General features: G+C 38.5%; 1 protein-coding gene and 1 non-coding gene across 3 annotated transcripts in view; both read left to right on the plus strand.

Annotated features, from left to right (window-relative positions):
- ACYP2 (acylphosphatase 2) overlaps positions 1-25,013 on the plus strand; it is a 174,793-nt gene that overhangs the window by 122,122 nt on the left and 27,658 nt on the right. The window lies entirely within an intron of this gene.
- On the plus strand, positions 16,265-16,392 carry LOC122442802. Its single transcript, XR_006269787.1, has one exon. It is a non-coding gene; the product is annotated as a U6atac minor spliceosomal RNA (small nuclear RNA).

The following is a 25,013-nucleotide window of genomic DNA, read 5'->3' on the forward strand; positions in this document are numbered from 1 at the left end:
TCCGCTTTGTGTTAAGTCTCGGAGTCTTCTCTCCACTTTTTCTATTGCGTATTCTGTATTTTTTGTGTTGTAGGAATCCATTGTACATGCTAGATACAAGTCATTTTTCAGATCTGTGTATTGCAAATATCTTCTCCCCTCTGAGTTGCTTTTTCACTATCTTGGAGAAGGAAATGGCAACCCACTCCAGTGTTCTTGCCTGGAGAATCCCAGGGACGGCGGAGCCTGGTGGGCTACCGTCTGTAGGGTCACACAGAGTCGGACACGACTGAAGCGCCTTAGCAGCAGCAGCAGCAGTGATGTCTTTTAATGAACAAAGTTTTTAATCATATATTCCAATTTATCACTTTTCCCTTTTAGATCAGTTCTTTTTGTGCCCTGTTAAGAAATCTTGCCTTTCTAATATTGTTTTCATTTATATCTGCAGTCCATTTGGAGTTGCTTTTTACCAATGGTGTGATAGGAGTCAAGATTCATTTTTCCCCCATATGACTGTCTGAATGACCAAGCAGTATTTATCGAAGGGAACATCCTTTCCTCATGCATAGGGTTTTAAATGTTTCCATTAAAAGTGACATATGTCATTGGTCAGGGCTAGTCAGATGGCCTTGCCTAACTTTAAGGGGTCAGAGAAGTAAAAACCTTCCCTGAGATTGCAAGGAAAAGGAAGCTGAATATACTGGTGAGCACTATATCACTCATCATAGACTCTAAGTTGAGTAGTGTGTACAAGACCAGCAGAGTTAGGCCAAAGAAAGGAGGGAAAAGGTAATGATGAATATAAAAGGAGAAATTAATGAAAGACAATTAATAGGAAGTATCAACCAAAGATTAATAATAAAAGAGAGAATAAGTAAACAATATTTGGAATGGAAAATATAGTCACAGTACTGATTTAAGGAAATAGAACATGTTAGACAAACTTACACTAGTACATTTTCAAACTTGGATGATATATATGAATTTATGGAAATAGAACTCAACACTGAAATGCAGTGAAAATCCTAAACAGACATAGAAATAAACAGAACCAAGGGTTTAAAAAAAAAAAACAAAAAAAACTTCCTACAAAATTAGCATGAGGCTAAATGGTTTGAAACAAATACTTCCTTAACCTTCAAGGAACACATTACCGTGTGCCTGTGGCATGCCTACTACTAGGCTCTTAGGATATATTATTAAACAGAACAAAGATTTCTTCACTCTTGGAGTTTCTAGCAGAGGAGAAGACAATAATAAAATAGGAAGTGATAAGTGCTATGGATAAAACAACACATAGTATTGAGTAAGGGAATTGAGAGTTGTGGGGGTAGGGAATTGGGAGCAGACTGTGGTTTTGAAAGGGTGGCACAGTGGTAAAGAATCAGCCTGCCAGCGCAGGAGATACGGGCTTAATCCCTGAGTCAGGAAGATCCCCTCGAGAAGAGAATGGCAACATACTCCAGTATTCTTGCCTGGGAAATCCCATGGACAGAGGAGCCTGTCAGGCTACAGTCTCAGTTCAGTTCAGTCGCTCAGTCATGTCCCCATGAATCGCTCTTTGTGACCCCATGGACCGCAGCACACCAGGCTTCCCTGTCCATCACCAACTCCCAGAGCTTTCTCAAACTCATGTCCATTGAGTCAGTGTTGCCATCCAACCATCTCATCCTCTGTCGTCCCCTTCTCCTCCTGGCCTCAATCTTTCCCAGCATCAGGGTCTTTTCCAGTGAGTCAGTTCTTCACATCAGGTGGCCAAAGTATTGGAGTTTCAGCTTCAGCATCAGTCCTTCCAATGAATATTCAGGACTGATTTCCTTTAGGATGGACTGGTTGGATATCTTTGCAGTCCAAGGGACTCTCAAGAGTCTTCTCCAACACCACAGTTCAAAAGCATCAATTCTTCAGTGCTCAACTTTCTTTATAGTCCAGCTCTCACATCCATACATGACTACTGGAAAACCATAGCTTTGACTAGATGAACCTTTGTTGGCAAAGTAATTTCTCTGCTTTTTAGTATGCTGTCTAGATTGGTCATAGTTTTTCTCTCAAGAAGCAAGTGTCTTTTAATTTCATGGCTGCAGTGATTTTGGACCCCCTCCCCCAAAATAAAGTCTCTCACTGTTTCCATTGTTTCCCCATCTATTTGTCGTGAAGTGATGGGACCAGATGCCATGATCTTAGTTTTTTGAATGTTGAGTTTTAAGCTAGCTTTTCACTCTCCTCTTTAACCTTCATCAAGAGACTCTTTAGTTCTTCTTCACTTTCTGTCATAAGGGTGGTGTCATCTGTGTATCTGAGTCTACTGTCTATGGGATCGCAGGGAGTTGGATGTGATTGAGCACCGTCAGAGGAAACCTCAATGAAAAGATTTTGACAAAGATTCAAAGAAGGAAGGATTTAGCTCAGTGGATATTCTGGAGAGGAGCATACTAGGAAGAAAGAGGAGCTAAACAGAAGCCTTAGGACAGGACCATGCTTAGGGTGTTCAGGGAATAACCAGAAGGAAATCAGTGTGACTGGAGCAGGGTGAATGAGAGAGGCCAGATCAAGCAGGATATCACATGATACTGTAAGAAGTTTGGTTTTATTCTTAGTGAAATGGGAAACCACTACAGAATTTTGAGCAGAGAATTCAAAATTGGATGCATTTTGCATGGATCACTGGCTCCTGAGTGAAGAATAGACTGTGTGGGAACAATGATAGATGTAGGGAGATGTTTTAGAAGGCTATCAAAGTAATCAAGGTGAAGGTGATATTCTGCAATGGACTTGGGTAGCGGATATAGTATGATGGTAGAGCCAGCATGATTTCATGATGAACTGGATACAGGGTATAAGAGAAGGAAAGAAGTCAAGGATGATTCCATGAATTTTGACCTGAGCAACTGATAGGATGAAGCTGCCAGACGCAGATATAAGGGACATTATGGTAGCAGAGACCTTTGCAGGAAAATCAGAAGTTGCTTTTGTACATGTTAAGTTTGAGATGACTTTGGATGAGAGCTGAGATAACAAGTGGGCATGAAGAGACTGGAGCACAAGAGAGATCTAGGGTGGGGATACACACTTGGAAGTAATCAGCACACATGATATTTAAAGCAATATTTAAAGCTGGATGAAATCACCAAGGATGTGAGTAGACATAGACCAAGCCCTAGGGGCTCCAAAATCACAAGGTCAGGAAGAAGGGGAAGAACCAGCAAAAGAGACTGAGGGGAGACCAGTGAAGGAGGAGAGGATCTGAAGACGTGCAGGATGCTAAGAGCCAAATGTGTAACGGAAAGTTCAACTGTGTGATGTGGTGCTGACAGGTCAAGTAAGATGAGAACTGATCAATGGATTTTACAATAAAAGTGATGGAGGTCAGAACAGATTTTAAGGGGAATGGGAGGAAAGAGATTGGAGACAGTGAATATTGATACTCTTTTGAGGAATTTGCCCAAAAGGGAAATAATTGGAGTCATCACTTGACAAAAACTGTTTTGAAGGAGTGGTGGGGTGACAGCTTGGCTATAATGGCTTTTTCCATTTTTCAATTTATTTTTTTGGCTGTGCTGGGTCTTCGCTGCTGCGTGGGCTTTTCTCTCATTGTGCTGAGCAAGGACTCCCTCTGGTTGTGGTGCGCAGACTTCTCATTGCAGTGGCTTCTCTCACTGTAGAGCACAGGCTCCCAGGTGCACGGGCTTCAGTAGTTGCAGCTCCTGGGCTCTAGGGCACAGGCTCAGTTGATCTGAGGCATGCGGGAGTGAATCCCTCCTTGGCCAGGGATTGAACCCACATCTCCTGCACTGGCAGGTGGATTCTTTACCACTGAGCCACCAGGAATGCCCTGTGATGTCTTTTAAGAGAAAATCCAGAAGGGAGAAAGTGAAAATAGCAAGTATATATGACTCTTGAAGTTTTGCTCTAAAGAAATGGGATGATGGCTGGTGGAGAAAGTGGTTCCAAAAAAGGTTTTTAAAATGGGAGAGAAAGAAGTTTGCGTGCCTGCTGATGTGAGTGATTCAGCAGCAGGCAAAAATTCATGATGTAGGAGAGAGACAGGAGACTCATTGGAGGGATGTCCTTGAATAGGTGACAGCAGATGGAACCTAATGCCCAAGTAGAGGAGGAAAAGTCAGCCTTTAGTAGAAACATGACCGGGTCACTGTGGGAACCAGCAGGAAGGCAGAGTATGAGGGTGCAGATGCTGTTTGGTGGGTAGAAGTGATGATGCAATCTGTGAAATTCTCTTCACATCGCTTCTGTGTACTCAGTAAAGGAGAAAGCAAGATTTAATTCAAGTGAGAGAGAGGATGAGGTGAGGGGCAGAAGGATTCTGGGAAGAGACAAGTAGGAAATAGCTGTCTGGAGAATGGAAGAGTGACAGGACTATGACATATGCTATGATTGTCAAACAGCATTAAGATCATGAATTTGAATGAGGCACATTAGTGTAGTTGTGAATTTTTCTGCAACCACATTCAGTTTACAGGTGCAGCATGAAGAAGCAGAGCTGGATTTAGAACTGAAGCATGAAGGGCAAGAGAATGATTATAATCATGGATCTGAGAATCTAAGCTAGAGCAATAAAAGACGTAGGGGTGGGGAGGGGGCAGTGAAAAGGTGGCCTGATCAATGGATCACAATACCCAGGGAATCGAAGGATCCCTGGGGTCAAGTACCAAAGGAAGCTACAAGGATGAGAGATAGTGGTCTGAGAATGGACTGCAGGGGATTGGTTAGGACTTGACTCCTCCATCCAACTAGGCCTCTAATGAGGCACCTTGAGGACAAGGTCATTGTAGGGGAGGACGTCAGTGAAGCAAGAGGCCTGGGTGGGAAGGATCACCAGTTTGCATACTGAAATCACTGAGAGAAGTGAGAATAAGCCAGTAGCTAGAATCCATGAGAAATGAGGGGGAAATGACATGAGCAGCAAGCATGCAGGGCATTAGGTGATCTAGACTGATGTCAGGAGATTTAAAGCTGGGTCTGTATTTTAAGGTTAATTATCTAACATCACCACCTTTGGCTAAATTAGTTAGAAGGCAGGTACCTTTAGAATTTCATATTAACGTCACAGAGCCTGTATTATATATTTTTCCTTAAGGTGTTCAGAAGAAAGTCACATATGTTAGCTGATCAAAAATAAGAAATGTGTATGTTTTTTTAACTGGAAAATTAGTAGTGATAATATTCTTCGAGTTCAGTGTGAAATGTTATTCTCTTTGGGGGTCTTTAATTTTTCTTGTGTCCTGCAGTATGGACTAGAAACTGCTGAAAAGAACAAAATATGATTTTAATTTGGGGCTTGAAACACTCTGACTATAGAAAGTTTTTTTAAGATGAGTAAAGGGAGCTAGTGGGTTTCCCTGGTGGCTCATAGAGAAGCCGCCTGCCGATGCAGGAGACACAGGTTCAATCCCTGAGTTGGGAAGATTCCCCTGTAGAAGGAAATGGCAACCCACTCCAGTATTCTTGCCTGAGAAATCCCATGGACTGAGGAGCCTGGCGGGCTACAGTACATAGGGTTGCAAAGAGTCGGATGTGACTGAGTGACTAAACAACAATGAAAAAGAGATCTAGTACATAATCTCAACTAGAGACAGAAAGAAGAAGGGGGCGGGGAGCGGAAAAGAGAAAGGCTAGAAAAGAAGAAACACGAGTAAAAAAAGAAGGTGGCTTTTTGAGGGGAGTACAGTTTAGCTACAGATCTGCACATCATCGAATTGTGAAGTGTTTAAATTCTCTGGGAAACAGAAACAGCATGATGTTTCAAAAAACTAAACTTAATATAAGATGAATGAAGAGAGCTTGTGAATTGTACAGTCTTATTTTTCTTTGACTCCTCAAATATTGTTGTTTGGTTCTTACTTGTTTTGAAAGGAATCTCTTTCTTGACCTAAATTCTTTAAACAAGTGTGTTTGTTTAGTGACTTAAGCATACAGAAATATTGTTCTTCAGGCTAGGCCACCCAGTTTAGAAAGATGAGGGCTTCAGTGTATTGTGTTAAAGACACTAAAGAGTGTTGGTACACAAGAGAAGGAGATGTACACTTTGTTAATTTCCTCTGTTTCCCAGAGAAAGACCATTAAACTGTGTTTGCAAATGACATGGTAAAAAAGAAGTTTTGAGTGATTAACCAAGTAGCTTTATAGCTGCGGTCATCTCTGCTGCCTCTTAGAAATAGCATATAAATATAGAGAAGTAGGGAGAAAATATCTGAGTTAACAGGGTGTGGGTAATGATTTACCCTGGGAAAGTTAATCATTATGATTTAGTAATTTTCTACCATTATAGCACTGACAGAAAGCAAATATACTTTCCAGTGCCTAATGAAACTATAAAGAGGCTGAGGTCTGTGTAGGCTGGGGGTAGAGCCAGATGGCAGGGGGAACCAAATCAGCCAGGGACACACAGAGCCATTTCAAAAATTTAAAATATGAGTCAAAACACCATATAAAATGTTTATAATATCTAAATGTTAAACATGTGTAATCATTCTAGCCTGAGATAAATTAAAAATAATGAAATTGATACTATAACAAATGAATGAAATTTAGTTAATCATGAAAAATTGAAATTATATTATTGGATCTTTTAAAAAATAGTGTGATTTTAAAAGCAAAGTACACTGATGGTGTCATCATTGCAATACAAGTATAGTTTTGGGGTAGAAATTTCCAGCAGGTTTAAAAACTCAGACTCTATACTAGTTGCAGAATGGTGAACAGAGTTTTGCTCTAATTGCTGTTAGCATTTTCTTCTTAGCTGTTATTTTAAAATAATTTCTCTTTTTGATTTTTTTCTTAAGGAACAGCGATACTTTTATGCTTTAGCATATTATATCCTCACTGCATCCTATGAACTAGATACTATTATTAACCCCATTTTACAGATAGGTGAACTGAGGCACAGAAATAACAAGTAATTTGCTCACAGACATGTTGTTGTTGTTCAGTCACTCAGTTGTGTCCAGCTCTTTGCGACCCCATGGACTGCAGCACACCAGGGTTCCCTATCCTTCACTGTCTCTACAGTTTGCTCAGACTCATGTCCATTGAGTTGGTGAAGCCGTCCAATCATCTTATCCTCTGTCTCCCCCTTCTCTTCCTGTGCTTATCTTTCCCAGCATCAGGGTCTTTTCCAATGAGTCAGCTCTTTGCATCAGGTAGCCAAAGTATTGGAGGTTCAGCTTCAGCATCTGTCCTTTCAGTAAGTATTCAGGGTTGATTTCCTTTAGGATTGACTGGTTTGATCTCCTTGCAGTCTAAGGGACTCTGAAGAGTCTTCTCCAACACCACAGTTTGAAAGCATCAATGGACATATAGTAAATTACAAAGTTAAGAAATGAACCCAAAACACCAGACTCTAAAGCTCTTTCTGTTAAACAGTACAGGGTATACTCTGAACTTTTCTCAGCCTCAATTTTCTCATCTATGAAATATGGTCAATAAGTCTCTCTGGTGATGGTTGTAACAATTAAATATAATGTGGAACTTGTGTAGGGAAGATGTTGGTGCTGCCTTTATCGGTTTCTGAATTGTTTAATTTCTTATAATGAGCATGAATAATTCATGTATTTTTTAATCAAGAAAAATATGTTAAGGCCTATCAGAGTGTCTGGCACAGAGAGGCACCCAATAAAGTAATTATTATGTCTGAAAGCAAAGTCAGAGTTTCTGTTTAACTCAATAGGGATTTGTCATCTCTGGAAGCTCGGGTGCAAAGGGAAGAAATAGGGGAACAGCTACAGGAGAATTCAAGTTACAGGATTTTACTTGCCAGTGAGTAGAGCTTGCACATCTTGAAGTAAGGGCTGAGAACCAATGGGAGGGACAGCGCATTGGTTGAGGCAAGTGGGAATTAACCGATGGAGCAAAGTCCCAAGGAATTTGGGGTGGGGGGTGTCCTAGAACCTTGGATGAATTAACTTATTTTGGAGAAGATTAACAGTGACCTGTTAGTTGATAGGCCCCATTTTCTTTCTTTAAATTAATTTTTATTGGAGTATAGTTGCTTTATAATGTTGTGTTAGTTTCTGTTGTACAGCAAAGAAGCCCCATTTTCTAAGGTAATAAAAATACCATTTTGGAAAATGAGAAGGGAATTTAAAAATAAATCTATGGTTTTCCTTATTTATCTACCTGTTTCTGGGGGCCATGAGAATAAGTTTTCTGAAGAGGAGACATTAGTTTATTTTTCCATTTGTGGCTTGCAATGGTAGAAAGATCGCTGGCGAAAGAATATCTTTTCAAGCAGCTTCCCTTGGTGTAGGTCAGGGGGCAGCAAGAGGAGTTATTTCTGCAGCTGGAAAAAAGGTTCAGAGCTGTCTTCCTGAAGTCGGCTCTCATTTCATAGTCTAAAATAGATGTGAAATACTGTGCTATTTGGGAATCAGGGCCTATTCATTCTAAGCACATCTGTTGGTAGCTGTTGAAATTCAAATAAAATCAAATAAAGTCCAAGTAATGTTCATGTTATACTTATCAATTTCAAGGAGTGTTAAAAAACACATATACAGAAAACCTACACTCCAGTCACTGACAACTAAGACACAACTTGGAAAGCTTTGATTTTCTGCCAACCGTAGCTACTTTGAACCTGAGCCACCACATTTTAATTCCTTTAAAATGCCCCTTCTTCCCTACTTGAACTTTTCAACTGAGATTCATTTTCATTTCAGAAGTTTAAATATGAAAGTATCAAATAGTTCTGTATTTTGATTCTGATGATTCCACAACCTTCAGTAGTGAAATGAGGTGGTTAGACTACTAAACTTATAAAGCCAAGACTGAATGAATGCATTTTTCTCTGTCTTCTTTCCAATTTTAGTAAATAAAAAATTTCAGTTAGGTGCTGTGATTAAGGAAACTTGGTATCTCTATCAATTTATACATGACTCCAATCCATAAGGGATTTAAAGCATCTTTAAAAAGGCAAACACAAGACAGAAAAATAAGGGAAATTCCTTTTTTCAATTAAGCCATGACTCTCTGATAACAAGATCTGATCTATCAAATGTATTGAAAGAAACAGAGTCATTTTAAGGTTGTGAGTTGTAGTTTTTTCTGAAGAGTTAAAATTTTGATTAGTGTTTCAGGTACCATATAAATATGTCTTTACATGGGAGTTTACAGTGTTCCAAGTAGATATAACACCCAAGTACATTACATGAATTATCTTCTTTAGTTTAAACCTCATAATTACCTTATGAAATATTATTATTTTTATCTTATAGATAAAATAAGTTTCCAAGGTTTACAAGTAAGTAATTTGCCCAAAGTCACATAACTGAGTCAGGGTTCAAATCCATGTCTGTTATTCTGAGTTATTAACTCAACAAACTGTGGAAAATTCTTTAAGAGATGATAATACCAGACCACCTGACCTACCTCCTGAGAAATCTGTATGCAGGCCAAGAAGCAACTTGGCCAAGAACCAACTGTTCCATGTCCAGTTAGGACTGGACATAGAACAACAGGCTGGTTCCAAATTGGGAAAGGAGTACGTCAAGGCTGTATATTGTCACCCTGCTTATTTAACTTAACATCATGCGAAATGCTGGACTGGATGAAGCACAAGCTGGAATCAAGATTGCCAGGAGAAATATCAATAACGTCAGATATGCAGATGACACCACTCTTATGGCAGAAAGTGAAGAAGAACTAAAGAGCCTCTTGATGAAAGTGAAAGAGAGTAAAAATGTTGGCTTAAAGCTCAACATTCGGAAAACTAAGATCGTGGCATCTGGTCCCATCACTTCATGGCAAATAGATGGGGAAACAGTGGAAACAGTGAGAGACTATTTTTTTGAGCTCCAAAATCACTGCAGATGTTCACTACAGCCATGAAATTAAGACACTTATTCCTTGGAAGGAAAGCTATGACCGACCTAGACAGCATATTAAAAAGCAGAGACATTACTTTGCCAATAAAGGTCTATCTAGTCAAAGCTATGGTTTTTCCAGTGGTCATGTATGGATGTGAGAGTTGGACTATAAAGAAAGCTGATTGCTGGAGAATTCATGCTTTTCAACTGTGGTGTTGGAGAAGACTCTTGAGAGTCCCTTAGACTGCAAGGATATCTAGCCAGTCCATTCTAAAGGAAATCAGTCCTGAAGGACTGATGCTGAAGCTGAAACTCCATTACTTTGGCCACCTGATGAGAAGAACCGACTCATTTGAAAAGACCCTGAGATTGAAGGCAGGAGGAGAAGGGGATGACAGAGGATGAGATGGTTGGATGGCATCACCGACTCAGTGGACATGAGTTTGAGTAAACTCCAGGAGTTGGTGATGGACAGGGAGGCCTGGCGTGCTGCAGTCCATGGGGTCGAAAAGAGTCAGACATAACTGAGCAACTGAACTGAACTGAAATCTAAATTATGCCTTACACATGGGAGGCTGTGAAAGAGAAGATCAAGGGCTATAAAAATAAATAGAAATATACTAGAAGTGACAAAAAGTAAATGCACATGTAAAAGGAGATATTTGTCCAAATCCAGGTAAAGTTTTAAAGCAATTTTTATGGTAAAAATACAGCACCAGGAAGGAAGACAAACAGTATCAACAGCCCAGAACAAGGCTCCATGAAGGTGTGACAGAATCGCACACTCGACTCTCAGGGTGTGTTCCCGCATTCTCTAGTGCCTTTGGGAAACATGAGTCCTCTCTGTAGGTTCTGGAGCAGTGAAAGGTCCTTACTCTAGGAAGCTTAATAACTTGCCATTTGACACTAATACTCCTGGTTTCTTCTAACTCTGTGCTTTCATCTGTATGTTGAAAAACACAACCAGTGTTAGAATCTGTAATGTTTAATAACTAGTATTGTTCACCTATTAGTATAGGGGTTTCCTTATTCCTTCTCAATTTACAGGAAAAATATTACCCATGATTCCACTATTCTTTGTCAATAGTGATTTTCATTGTTGCCTTTTTTGATGTGTATTATAAAGCAGAATTATTATTTGACTCCTTCCACCATTAAATAATAACATTTTTTAAGTTTTCATAATTACAATTCTAATGGCTGTATAACAGTCTATTGAATTGTTATTTATATTGGGCATGTTTTTTTGTTTCCAGTATTTTGCTATTATAAATATCCTTCTAAGAAGTGATTAATGTATACAGTTTACTTGTATTTCTTCATAAGTGAATTGTATGTTTATATACTTTGACTATTTATCTATTGAGCTTTTAACATTTTTGAAAATTTGAGTAAGTTCTTTATCTATTATATATACTACTGTTCTACATGATCAATACAGATACTTCCAAGTACATTTCTCTTCTTTTAATTTTGTTAGTTTTTTATGTTAGAACCATTGTTTTACTTGACGTTGTTGAGCTATTTATTTTTTCCTTTGTGATTTTCTTTGCTGCCCTAAGCTTTTCAAAGATATTATTCCTCTAAAGATTTCATTAATATTTGATTTTTTTTCCCCTCATAGCTCTAAGAATTAAAGCTAATATTTACTCTTTTTAATCCACTAGAGGCTTACTCTTGTAATGTGTTATAAGAGCTTATCTAAATCACTTTTTGTTTTGTGTTTGTTTGCCAGTTACCCTGGCAATTATGAAAGTATAATTAGGCAATTATGAAATAGAATTAGGCAATTATTAAATAAATATTATCTTTCTTAATTATGATAGTTATATGATACATTAAATTTATTTCTATATGTCCCACACTTCTTTACTTTAATCATTTCATTATTATACTTTGTTTTAGGATTTCCTGGGAACTAGATCAGCATCATAACTTATGGCTTGTTAGTGCAGAATTTTAACATTTAACAAATAGTAAATTTTACTTGGTAAAATTTGTTTGCCTATGATAACAATATATATATCAATTTGCTCATCATTCTAATATACTTTTATAGTTTTCTTTACATATGGCTCATAAGTCTTTAAATCTTCTTTATAAATGTCATAGGCAATTCTGTTAAATTTATCCATCCCATCTCTTTTTCTTTTTTTGGAATGGAATTTATTTCCTTTTTATTATGTTATTGAACTGGCTATTAAGTTATTGAACTTAAAGGAAAGCATCTAATTATGGTAAATTCATTATAAACCCAGTCACACTGATAAACTCATGGGATAATAAATTTAAACAGATTTCTTAGGACTTCTATACATGTAGTGCTTTCTGCAAATAATGAGTTTTATCTCTCCCTTTAATGTTTCATTCCAAAGTGAATAACAGTTTCCTAAATAGCAGTTTCCATTTGTGTATTAAATGGCTGAGCATTAGGCTGAGAGAGAGACTTGAATCCTACTGTCAATTCCTCAACTAAGAGAGCCATCTAGCAAGCACCTTCTGTGGTCAGGCACCATACTAGGCACTTTACATAGTCCATCTTGCCTAAGGCTTAGAATAGATATACTATTAAATATCATAGGTGAGGGAGCTGAAGTTTAGCAGGTATAGAAGGCTGGCCTATGCTAGGTCCCCAAGAGCATTGAGAAATGGAATATGGAAGTGTCTAACTACGATAGCCTGCGTGTAAAAGGCCATAGTTTGTGGTTCTGGAGTCCTTGACCTGGCAGGTTTTTCACTCCCTGTGGAGCCCTGGCAAATGAACTTTAGCCAAGGGCCTGAGAAACTAGGGAGGCATGGAGAAGCTGCATCAGCTTGCTTTCATCCTTATCTTGTACGTACACTTCACACTTCCTGCTTCCAGGTCACACAGTAAACATGAGTGAAAGCAGTCCGAGAGGAAGTCTGTGTTCCTCTTCTCACCAGCCTTTCAACCCAGATCAGCCTTTTGAGGTCTGGCTCAGCTCACTGGGTTAAGTAATGTGTCCAGTACCATCAGTGAGTGATGGGTAAGTGGCTTGCTCCATAGCCAGTGGTCTTGTCATTCTCCCAGTGATTCTACGCCAGGGGTGTGGTCTGGGCAGGTCAGTTCACCTTTCTGCCGTCATTCCCTCCTGGGTACAATGCAAGAGTCAGATGATGATCCAGTTCTGACAGGCAGACTGTTGCTGAATACATCTTGTACTCTTCTTCAAGACTGTAAACTCCTCAAGGACAGACTATACTTTCCATGTTCTTGAATCACTCTTATTACTTTGCACATGACAAATGCTCCATGGATATTTGTTGATGCAGAATGAATGCACTGATCAATCAACTGAAGACAATAGTCTTAATGCTCTTCTCACAGGAGATCTTCAGTGCTAGAACACAGGTTCCTGTAGGGTCATTTCACACTGCAATTGTGGAATTTTTTTTTATAAAGATAGCATTTGTCATGAACCTCTTTATAAGAAGTTGCTTAGCAGGGGTCAGCTTGTCTTCATCTGAAAAGAACAATTGAGATTAGGGAAGTAGAAAGCCTAGAAAGGATTCCTGTTGGGAACTGTGGTGAGCAGACTGTCCTCTGACAAAGCTGTTCTGGCTGTGTTTATCTTTGTGTTGCTGTCTAGCAACAATATGACAAAACTGTGACTATTCAAATGTAATCAAACTAGAGCCTGTCCAAAATCAATTTTGAATAAATGATGAACTATGGGGAGCAAATCTTAATATATCTGGGCATGCAATAGAAAATTACCAAATATTATGTTCCTGCAATTTAAACAGTGTTTCAAATGTACCCTTAGAAGATACAATTATATTACTTGCATATTAATTAATAGCATGTTCTCTTTTTATGCCAAAAAAAAATTCCAAAGGAAGCTACGCAGCCTTCAGGAGGCATAGACTCTGTGGATTTTGTAATTACTGATGTTAAACTTAAAATCTCATTGAAGTCATTAGTTAATATTTCTAAATCTTTATGTCTGAAAACTTCTGTGCAGATGTCCCCACAACTTTCTTGCCACCTCTCCATTCCCAGCCAAAGAGGGGAGGGAGAGGATACCTATACTGCCAATAGTTACAAAGGTTATTTGTGGAAGAAAAACAGGAATTTGCAGTATGCACACGTGTCTGGCTTTGTCTCTTGAGCTTCACAAAGACCAGCATCATACTGAACTATAGAGTTACTGTTGTCTGAGACTAAAAGAGAAATCTAGGGAAGTGAAATATTTTTGTCAAAAATTACTGCAATGTCAAATTTTTTAAACTAAGCTTTTATATGGAAGCATATGGAGGGAAAAGCTATAAGGAGAGTTTTTTATGAGCCTCAGTATTGCTGGAAAAGAAAACATTACAGAGACCAGACCAGTTTCTCTAACATGGATACAAAGGAGAATGACGTCATCATAGCAGCAGTTTTGTGCTGCCACAATAAAGATCAATGATGGTGCTTTCCATATCCTTTACCTAAACCAAAATACCTGTATTCAGTTGCAACCTGAGAAACAGACAATAAAGTCACAAATGACTTTACTTTCATTTTCTTTTTACATATTACACTTTGTAATAGTGTTTAGTTTTATTGTCCCAGAACAGGAAAAGGAAAACATCATGTTAATTAAATTTTGGTATTAACTTATTCAGCATGTGCATAATTTTTACATCATCAACAAGAAAGGTACAGGGCTCAGTTTTAGAAAATGCCATGGCAACCTGAACTGAGATGGTCCTGAATTCTCTAGACTTCTTTCAGGCTTCCTAATATTAAAGTTCTGTGCAAGGTAAGATATGAAAGAAGGGAAAAAAACCTCCTCATCTAAACAACCTTGATCTGAATAAATATACCGATAAATTTTATCTCTGTGCTAGAACAGCATGACTCCATCAGGCCTCAAGGATTTCCTGTGGACCAAGTTCCAAGTTCTAGAGTGGTTGTCTAGTTCCCCCTCCCACCCTTTCTCCGTTGAAATCCTGCCAGATACTGTGCAAACACTTAAAATTTTTAAGGAGGCTCACTTCAAAATTTTTTAAGGAGGCTCATGACTATGTATATAACTGTGGAAAGGTTTATGAGCCACAAAATACTACAGATGGTAAAGAGTCTGCCTGCAACGCAGGAGATGCAGGAGACAGGGGTCGACTCCTGGGTCAGGAAGATGCCCTGGAGAAGGGAATGGCAACCAACTCCAGTATTCTTGCCTGGGAAATCCCATGGACAGAGGGACCTGGCAGGGCTACAGGCCATGGGGTTGCATAGAGTTGGACATGACTGAATGACTAACACACACACAGTTTATTTTGACCTTGAGTTAAAAGGATCCAGCTCTACTGGCTGACTTGAATGGGGCTGCTCTTCTTTATTTACTCAAGCTAAATTTCAGATCAGCCCTTGAATTATGTGAGCTTGAATTATATTCAAGCCCTTGAATTGATCAAGAATTTATCAGCCCTTGAATTATATTCTCTAAAAGAGAGCCAGGCCAATGTGAACCTGGATCTGAGTTTACTTGTTCAGTAACATCTGGCTACTTGGATCTCATCATCTGTCGTGTATCTCACCATGTCACTCCCAACCACAGGAAACTGAGGATCAGCTTTGTGGGACTGTGTGACAGAGAGGGAGCACTCTCATAAACATATTTTTAACAGATCTAAATTTTGTAAGTAAACTAATACCACTTGACTATTTTTAACTTCTGATTTTAGATCAGGAAAGAAAACCAATTTAAAAACCAATTTAAAAACATTTTCCCTAAAAATCTTGGAATATGATAGGAATAGGGGCATCTTCTCGTGCTTTATCTTGGCAAGTGCTTCCTGAGGTTCTCACCAGGAGAGGCTGATGGCTCTCAGAGTGTGGAGCAGCCATGTAGGGATTTAACAATAACAATCCTAAGGATACCAAGCTCTGGAAAATGACTGAGCAGATTTATAGAATCTAGTGTATTAAGTGAATTCCATTTAGGAGAATTTGGCATGTCAGCCTGTGCTGTTTTATAATGAACATCCAAGCTCTGCCTAGTTTGTCTAATAGAGTATTTATAAGGACAAAGTAAGTTCCAATTTAATGTAATTTCTTATTAATATTTAGTCAAAGTAAAATGCAACATCAAGCATATTACTAACTATATTCATTATAGCAGTTTACATAGCAGTTGCTATGGGTTCTGTATTTATATTTCATACATCTTTTTCCGGAAAAAAAAATTGAAGCTGAAACTTAAACAGCTTACATGTTTGCTCTTTTTTATCCTTCATAGGAGAAATTTCTTTAAAGAAATTATAAATATCTACGTATACTGCTTTTAGTATTTACTCCCTCTAATCTATCCTCTACAGGCAGCTTGACTCTTCATTCAGAAATACAACTCAGTTCTCATCTTTACAGAAAAAATTCTACGTCCTCAGCAAGCTGTACAAGACCCTCCACCATCTAGCCACAGCCTCACTAATCTATTTTAATCTCTAAGAATCTCCCACTTGTGTTGTATGAAAGGAGAGAAGGTTAGCACACTCTCCTAGACAAGAATGGAAGAGACCCTTGGCCCTCACAGCATCCATATGGTTAAGGCATTGCCACCTACTTCATGGCATCTAACAACTACTGTTTAAAGAAAAAAAAGTCTCCTACTCAAAATGTCTGGTGTCTCCATATTGTTAGTTTGGGTACTTTAGCTACCATTTTCCTTTCTTAATAATACATCATAAATATGTTAGTCTTAACAGTTTTTCAATACTATAAAACTTATTTATACACAGGGGAAAAAAATCACCCCTTATTACCATGTTGGAGTTGTTAACATGGGTGCTTCCCTGGTGACTCAGATGGTAAAGAATCTGCCTGCAGTGTAGGAGACCCAGGTTCGACCCCTGGGTGGGGAAGATCCCCAGAGAAGGGAATGGTTACCCAATCCAGTATGCTTGCCTGGAGAATTCCATGGACAGAGGAGCCTGGTAGGGCTACAGTCCATGGGATCACAAAGAGGCAGACGTGACTGAGCGACTAATACATATCTTTACCTATAACACACCTTTGGAGAAACAACACCATTGGTAAAATATTGCATAGTAGTTAACTCTGGATGTCATTACTTCCCAAGAAGAGACATTGCCAGTAAAATTTCAGCATTCATTGTACTGGCTTTGATCACAATTTATATTTTGATCTATGTTCAGATTGTTCTTTCCCATGCCACTGCTGCTGCTAAGTCGCTTCAGTCGTGTCCGACTCTGTGTGACCCCATAGACGGCAGCCCACCAGGCTCCACCGTCCCTGGGATTCTCCAGGCAAGAACACTGGAGTGGGTTGCCATTTCCTTCTCCAATGCATGAAAGTGAAAAGTGAAAGTGAAGTCTCTCAGTTGTGTCCGACTCTTCGCGACCCCATGGACTGCAGCTTACCAGGCCCCTCCATCCACGGGATTTTCCAGGCAAGAGTACTTGTGGCCTTTTCTGGTTCTTTCCCATAGGAAAAGGAAAAAAAGTTTTTATTCTCTTAGGCATTTTTCAAACACATTTGCAATCTTTTTATTCATTTAAAATTGATACATATCCATTGGAGAATTTTGAAAATAATTTGAAAACAAGCAAAGAGAAAAGAAAAAAACTGCCCATATTTCAGGAGATACCATTACCACTTTCTACATCTTTCAGATATTTTTCCATGTATATTTTCCCACAAAAGTGAGGTCATACTATACATCTTGTTTTGCAACTTGCTTTTAAAAAACAATACCATATTACAAACATCTTTATTAATAAAAATTCATCTTAATAATTTTAACAGCTAGTAGTCCTTTATATGGAAATACAGTCATGCACTTACATTCCTAATTGTTGGACATTTAAATTGCTTTAACTATTTTCTTGTTACATACAATGGACATTCTTGAGGCAAAATCTTTACCCGTATCCTCAATGATACTTTAGGATGAGAATCACTGAGTCACATTTTAAAAGGTAATTTTTATTACAGTATAGTTGATTTACAATGTTAGATTTTGCTGTACAGAAAAGTGAATCAGTGATACATATATTCATTCTTTTTAAGATTCTTTTCCCACATAGGTTATTACAGAGTACTGAGCAGAGTAGGACGCTACCCATCCTTGTTAGTTGTCTGTCTTATGTATAGTACTGTGTATGTCAGTCCTACTCTCCCAGTTTATCCCTCCCCTTCCTTTTCCCCCTGGTAACTATAAGTTTGTTTTCTACATCTGCGACTCTATTTCTGTTTTGTAAATAAATTCTTTTGTACCTTTTTTTTAAATTTTAGATTCCACAAATAAACAGTATCACATATTTGTCTTTATCTAACTTCACTTAGTATGACAATCTCTAGGTCTATCTGTGTTAATGCAAATGGCATTATTTTGCCCCTTATTTATTTATTTCTGGCTGTGCTGGGTCTTCGTTGCTGCTTGGGCTTTTTCTCTAGTTGTGGCGAGTGGGGGCTGCTCTCTGGTTGCAGTGGACGGGCTTCTCATTGCGATGGCTTCTCCTGTTGCAGAGCTCAGGCTCTAGGCATGCAGTCTTCATTAGCTGCAGTACCTGCGCCCAGTAGTTGCAGCTCCCGGGCTGTAGAGCACAGACTCAGTAGTTGTGGTACATGGGCTTAGTTGCTCCACAGTATGTGGGATCTTCCTAGACTGAGGATCAAACCCGTGTCTCCTGCACTAGCAGGTGGATTCTTTACCACTGAGCCACCAGGGAAGCCTTATTATGTCCCTTTTTATGGCTGAGTAATATTCCATTCTATATATGTATGGTATCTTCTTTATCCATTCTTCTGTCAATGGACATTTAGGTTGCTTCCATATCTTGCCTATTGCAAATAGTGCTGCAATGAACAGTGGAGTGCATGTATCTTTTCAAATTATGGTCTTCTCTGGATATATGCCCAGGAGTGGGATTGCTGAGTCATATGGTAGTTCTGTATTTATTTTTTAAAGACACTTCCATACTGTTCTCCATAATGGTTGTACCAATTTACACTTTAACAGGGTTCTCTTTTCTCCACACGTCTCCAGCGTTTATTGTTTGTAGATTTTTTGATGATGGCCATTCTGACCAGTGTGAGGCTGTCACATTTTATTTATCTAATTAGACAATACATGCTAGATGTAAAAAAATTCTAAAGGAAAAATAGCATATTCAGTGAAAAATAAGCCTCCCTCTTGCTTTTCCTCTAGATATTCTTCTCCCTCCTGGGGGGTAGTACTTTTAGTAATCTTCATTTATTTTCACAGAAATATTTCATTCATTTATAAACTTTTACATCATCTAGTATGCATAGTAAGAGATTAGTAAAATGGTTTCAATAGTGAAATTTGTTTTATAACTTTATATATGCTAGATAATCATAGGCACAAAACCTTCTACAATAAGGTGACACTGAGTTATTTCAGTTCTGTGGTGGTGCTTTAGTTGCTAAGTGGTGACTGACTCTTGAAACCCCATGGACTGTAGCCTGCCAGGCTTCTCTGTCCATGGAATTCTCTAGGAAAAAATACTGGGTTGCCATTTCTTTCTCCAGGGGATTTTCTCAACCCAGGAATTGAACCCGCGTCTCTTGCATTGCAGGCAGATTCTTTACCAACTGAGTATGAGCTCTATCAGTTCAGTTCAGTTGCTCGGTCGTGTCCAACTCTTTGCGACCCCATGAATCACAGCACTCCAGGCCTCCTTGTCCATCACCAACTCCCGGAGTCTACCCAAACCCATGTCCATTGAGTCAGTGTTGCCATCCAACCATCTCATCCTCTGTCGTCCCCTTCTCCTCCTGCCCTCAATCTTTCCCAGCATCAGGGTCTTTTCAAATGAGTCAGCTCTTTGCATCAGGTGGCCAAAGTATTGGAGTTTCAGCTTCAACATCAGTCCTTCCAAAGAACACCCAGGACTGATCTCCTTTAGGATGGACTGGTTGGATCTCCCTGCAGTCCAAGGGACTCTCAAGAGTCTTCTCCAACACCACAGTTCAAAAGCATCAATTCTTTGGAGCTCAGCTTTCTTTATAGTCCAACTCTCACATCCATACATGACTACTGGAAAGACCATAGTCTTGACTAGACAGACCTTTGTTGACAAAGTAATGTCTCTGCTGTTTAATATGCTATCTAGGTTGGTCATAACTTTCCTTCCAAGGAGTAAGCGTCTTTTAATTTCATGGCTGCAATCACCATCTGCAGTGATTTTTGGAGCCCAAAAAAATAAAGTCAGCCACTGTTTCCATTGTTTCCCCATCTATTTGCCATGAAGTGATAGGACCCGATGCCATGATCTTCGTTTTCTAAATGTTGAGCTTTAAGCCAACTTTTTCACTCTCCTCTTTCACTTTCATCAGGAGGCTCTTTAGTTCTTCTTCACTTTCTGCCATAAGGGTGGTGTCATATGTATATCTGAGGTTATTGATATTTCTCCTGGCAGTCTTGATTCCAGCTTGTGCTTTCTCCAATCCAGCGTTTCTCATGATGTACTCTGCATATAAGTTAAATAAGCAGGGTGACAATATACAGCCTTGACGTACTCCTTTTCCTATTTGGAACCAGTCTGTTGTTCCATGTCCAGTTCTAACTGTTGCTTTTCCTATTTGGAACCAGTCTGTTGTTCCATGTCCAGTTCTAACTGTTGCTTCCTGACCTGCATACAGGTCAGGTGCCTCTCAAGAGGCAGGTCAGGTGGTCTGGTATTCCCATCTCCTTTAGAATTTTCCACAGTTTATTGTGATCCACGTAGTCAAGAGCCTTGGCATAGTCAATTAAGCAGAAATAGATGTTTTTTTGGAACTCCCTTGCGTTTTCAGTGATCCAGCGGATGCTGGCAATTTGATCTCTGGCTCCTCTGCCTTTTCTAAAACCAGCTTGAACATCTGGGAGTTCATGGTTCAGATATTGCTGAAGCCTGGCTTGGAGAATTTTGAGCTCTATATTATCACTTAATTTAGATTATACTTTTACATAACTCGTGTTGTTGTTGTTGTTTAGTCGCTAAGTCATGTCCAACTCTTTGGGACCCTATGAACTGTAGCTCGACAGGCTTCTCTGTCCATGGGATTTCCCAGGCAAGAATACTGGCATTGGTTGCCATTTCCTTCTCCAAGGGATCTTCCCAACCCAGAGATAGAACCTGTGTATCCTGCATTGGCAGGTGCATTCTTTACCGCTGAGCCACAAAGAAAGCCTACTTATATATAATATCATATATCAACTACTGTTAATAGTTTTACCTTCATTGGACACTCTTAAGACTTTTAAAAAAATGTTTTATTAGAGAATTGCTTTTCAGAGTTTTGTTGTTTTCTGTCAAACCTCAACATGAATCAGCCATAGGTATACATATATCCCCTCCCTTTTGAACCTCCCTCCCATCTCCCGCCCCATTCCACCCCTCTAGATTGATACAGAGCCCCTGTTTGAGTTTCCCGAGCCACACAGCAAATTCCCGTTGGCTATCTATTTTACATACGGTAATGTAAGTTTCCATGTTACTATTTCCATACATCTCACCCTCTCCTCCCCTCTCCCCATGTCCATAAGTCTATTCTCTATGTCTGTTTCTCCATTGCTGCCCTGTAAATAAATTCTTCAATACCATTTTTCTAGATTCCATATATATGCATTAGAATACAATTTATTTTTCTCTTTCTGACTTACTTCACTCTGTATAACAGGTTCCAGGTTCATCCACCTCATGAGAACTGACTCAGATGCATTCCTTTTTATGGCTGGGTAATATTCCATTGTGTATATGTACCACAACTTCTTTATCCATTCATCTGTTGATGGACATCTAGGTTGCTTCCATGTCCTAACTACTGTAAATAGTGCTGAAATGAACAACAGGATACATGTGTCTTTTTCGATTTTGGTTTCCTCAGGGTATATGCCTAGGAGTGGGGTTGCTGGGTCATATGTTGGTTTTATTCCTAGCTTTTTAAGGAATCTCCATATCGTCTTCCATAGTGACTGTATCAATTTATATTCCCACCAACAGTGCAAGAGCATTCCCTTTCCTCCACACCCTCTCCAGCATTTATTGTTTGTAGACTTTTCGATGATGGCCATTCTGACCCTATAGTTTTGATTTGCATTTCTCTAATAGTGAGCGATGTTGAGCATCTTTTCATGTGTTTGTTAGCCATTTGTATGTCCTCTTTGGAGAAATGTCTAAGTCTTTTTCCCACTATTTGATCGGGTTGTTTGTTTTTCTGGCACTGAGTTGTAGGAGCTGCTTGTATATTTTGGAAATTAATCCTTTGTCAATTGTTCATTTGCTATTGTTTTCTCACATTCTGAGGGCTGTCTTTTCACCTTGCTTATAGTTTCCTTTGCTGTGCAAAAGCTTCTAAATTTAATCAGGTCCCACTTGTTTATTTTTGCTTTTATTTTTATTACTATAGGAGGTGGGTCATAGAGGATCTTGCTTTGATTTATGCCATCGAGTGTTCTACCTATGTTTTCCTCTTAAGAGTTTTATAGTTTCTGGTCTTACATTAGGTCTTTAATCCAGTTTGAATTTATCTTTGTGTATGGTATTAGGAAGTGTTCTAATTTCATTCTTTTACATGTAGCTGTCCAGTTTTCCAGCACCATTTATTGAAGAGGCTGTCTTTGCCCCATTTTATATTCTTGCCTCCTTTGTCAAAAATAAGGTACCCATAGGTGCATGGGTTTATTTCTGGGCTTTCTATCTTGTTCCATTGGTCTGTATTTCTGTCTTGATGCCAGTACCATACTGTCTTGATGACTGCAGCTTTGTAGTATAATCTGAAGTCAGAAAGGTTGATTCCTCCAGCTCCATTCTTCTTTCTCAGGACTGCTTTGGCTGTGTGGGGTCTTTTGTGTTTCCATTTAAAGTGTGAAATTTTTTGCTCTAGTTCATGAAAAATGCCATAGGTAATTTGATAGGGATCACATTGAATTTCTAGATTGCATTTGGTAGTATAGTCATGTTTACAATATTGATTCTTCCTACCCAGGAACATGGAATATCTCTCCATCTGTTTATGTCATCTTTGATTTCTTTCATTAGTGTCTTATAATTTTCTCTGTACAGTTCTTTTGTCTCCTTAGGTAAGTTTATTCCTAGATATTTAATTCTTTTTATTACAATGGTGAATGGGATTGATTCCTTAATTTCTCTTTCTGATTTTTGTTAGTATATAGAAATGCAAGTGATTTCTGTGTATTGCATTTGTATCCTGCAACTTTGCTAAATTCAGCGATTAGCTCTAGTAATTTTCTGATACTATCTTTAGGGTTTTCTATGTACAGTATCATGTTATCTGCAAACAGTGAGAGCTTTATTTTTTCTTTTCCAATCTGGATTCCTTTTATTTCATTTTCTTCTCTGATTGCTGTAGCTAGGACTTCCAGAACTATTGAATAATAATGGTGAAAATGGACACCCTTGTCTTGTTCCTGATATTAGGGGTAATGCTTCAGTTTTTCACCATTGAGAATGTTTGCCATAGACTTATCATATATGGCCTTTACTATGTTGAGGTAGGTTCCTTTTATACCCATTTTTTAAAGAGTTTTAATCATAAATGGGTGCTGAATTTTGTCAAAAGCTTTTTCTGCATCTATTGAGCTGATCATATGGTTTCTATCTTTCAATTTGTTCATATAGTGTATCACTTTGATTAATTTGCATATATTGAAGAATCCTTGCATTCCTGGAATAAACCCAACTTGATCATGGTATGAGCTTTTTGATGTGTTGTTGAGTTCTGTTTGCTAAAATTTTGTTGAGGATTTTTGCATCTATGCTCATCAGTGATATTGGCCTGTAGTTTTCTTTTTTTGTGTTGTCTTCATCTGGTTTTGGTATCAGGGTGATGGTGGCCTTGTAGAATGAGTTTGGAAGTGTTCCTTCATCTACAATTTTTGAAGGAGTTTTAGAAGGATAGGCATTACCTCTTCTCTAAATGTTTGATAGAATTCTCCTGTGAAGCCATCTGGTCCTGGATTTTTGTTTTTGGGGGAGATTTTTGATCATGTCTTCAATTTCAGTGCTTGTAATTGGGTTACTCATAATTTCTATTTCTTCCTGGTTCAGTCTTGGAAGATTGAACTTTTTAAGAATCTGTCCATTTCTTCCAGGTTATCCATTTTATTGATATAGTTGTTTATAATAGTCTCTTATAATCCTTTGTATTTCTCCATTGTCTGTTGTAACCTCTCCTGTTTCATTTCTAATTTTGTTGATTTGATTCTTCTCTCTTTTTTTCTTGATGAGTCTGGCTAAAGGCTTCTCAATTTTGCTCATCTTCTCAAAGAACCAGCTGTTAGTTTTATTAATCTTTACTATTATTTCTTTGATTTCTTTTTCATTTATTTCTGCTCGAATATTTATGATTTCTTTCCTTCTACTAATTTGGGGGATTTTTGTTCTTCTCTTTCCAGTTGTTTTAGGTGTAACGTTAGGTTGTCTATTCCATATTTTTCTTGTTTCTTGAGGTAGGATTGTGTTGCTATAAACTTCCCTCTTAGAACTGCTTTTGCTGCATCCCATAGGTTTTGAGTTGTGTTTTCATTGCCATTTGTTTCTAGAAATTTTTTTTTTATTTTCCTTTTGATTTCTTCAGTAACCTGTTGGTTATTTAGAAATGTGTTGTTTAATATCCATATGTTTGTGTTTCTTACAGTTTTTTTCTTGTAATTGATATCTAGCCTCATAGCATTGTGGTCGAAGAAGATGCATGATATAATTTCAATTTTCTTAAATTTACTGATTTGTGACCCAAGATTTGGTCTATCCTGGAGAATGTTCCATGTGCACTTGAGAAGAAGGTGTATTTTTCTGCATTTGGATGGAATGTCCTGAAGATATCAATGAGATCCATCTCATCTAATGTATCATTTAAGACTTGTGTTTCCTTATTAATTTTCTGTTTTGATGATCTGTCCATTGGTGTGAGTGAGGTGTTAAAGTCTCCTACTATTATTGTGTTCCTGACAATTTCTCCTTTTATGTCTGTTAGTGTTTGTCTTATGTATTGAGGCGCTCCTATGTTGGGTGCATAGATATTTACAATTGTTAGGTCTTCCTCTTGGGCTGATCCCTTGATCATTATGCAGTGTCCTTCCTTATCTCTTGTAATCTTCTTTAAGGTCTCTTGTCTGATATGAGGATTGCTACTCCAACTTTCTTTTGCTTGCCATTTGCATGGAATATATTTTTCCATCCTCTCACTTTCAGTCTATATGTGTCTTTAGGTCTGACGTGGGT

Source organism: Cervus canadensis, chromosome 5, assembly GCF_019320065.1.
Source record: "Cervus canadensis isolate Bull #8, Minnesota chromosome 5, ASM1932006v1, whole genome shotgun sequence".
NCBI classification, from domain to species: Eukaryota; Metazoa; Chordata; class Mammalia; order Artiodactyla; family Cervidae; genus Cervus; species Cervus canadensis.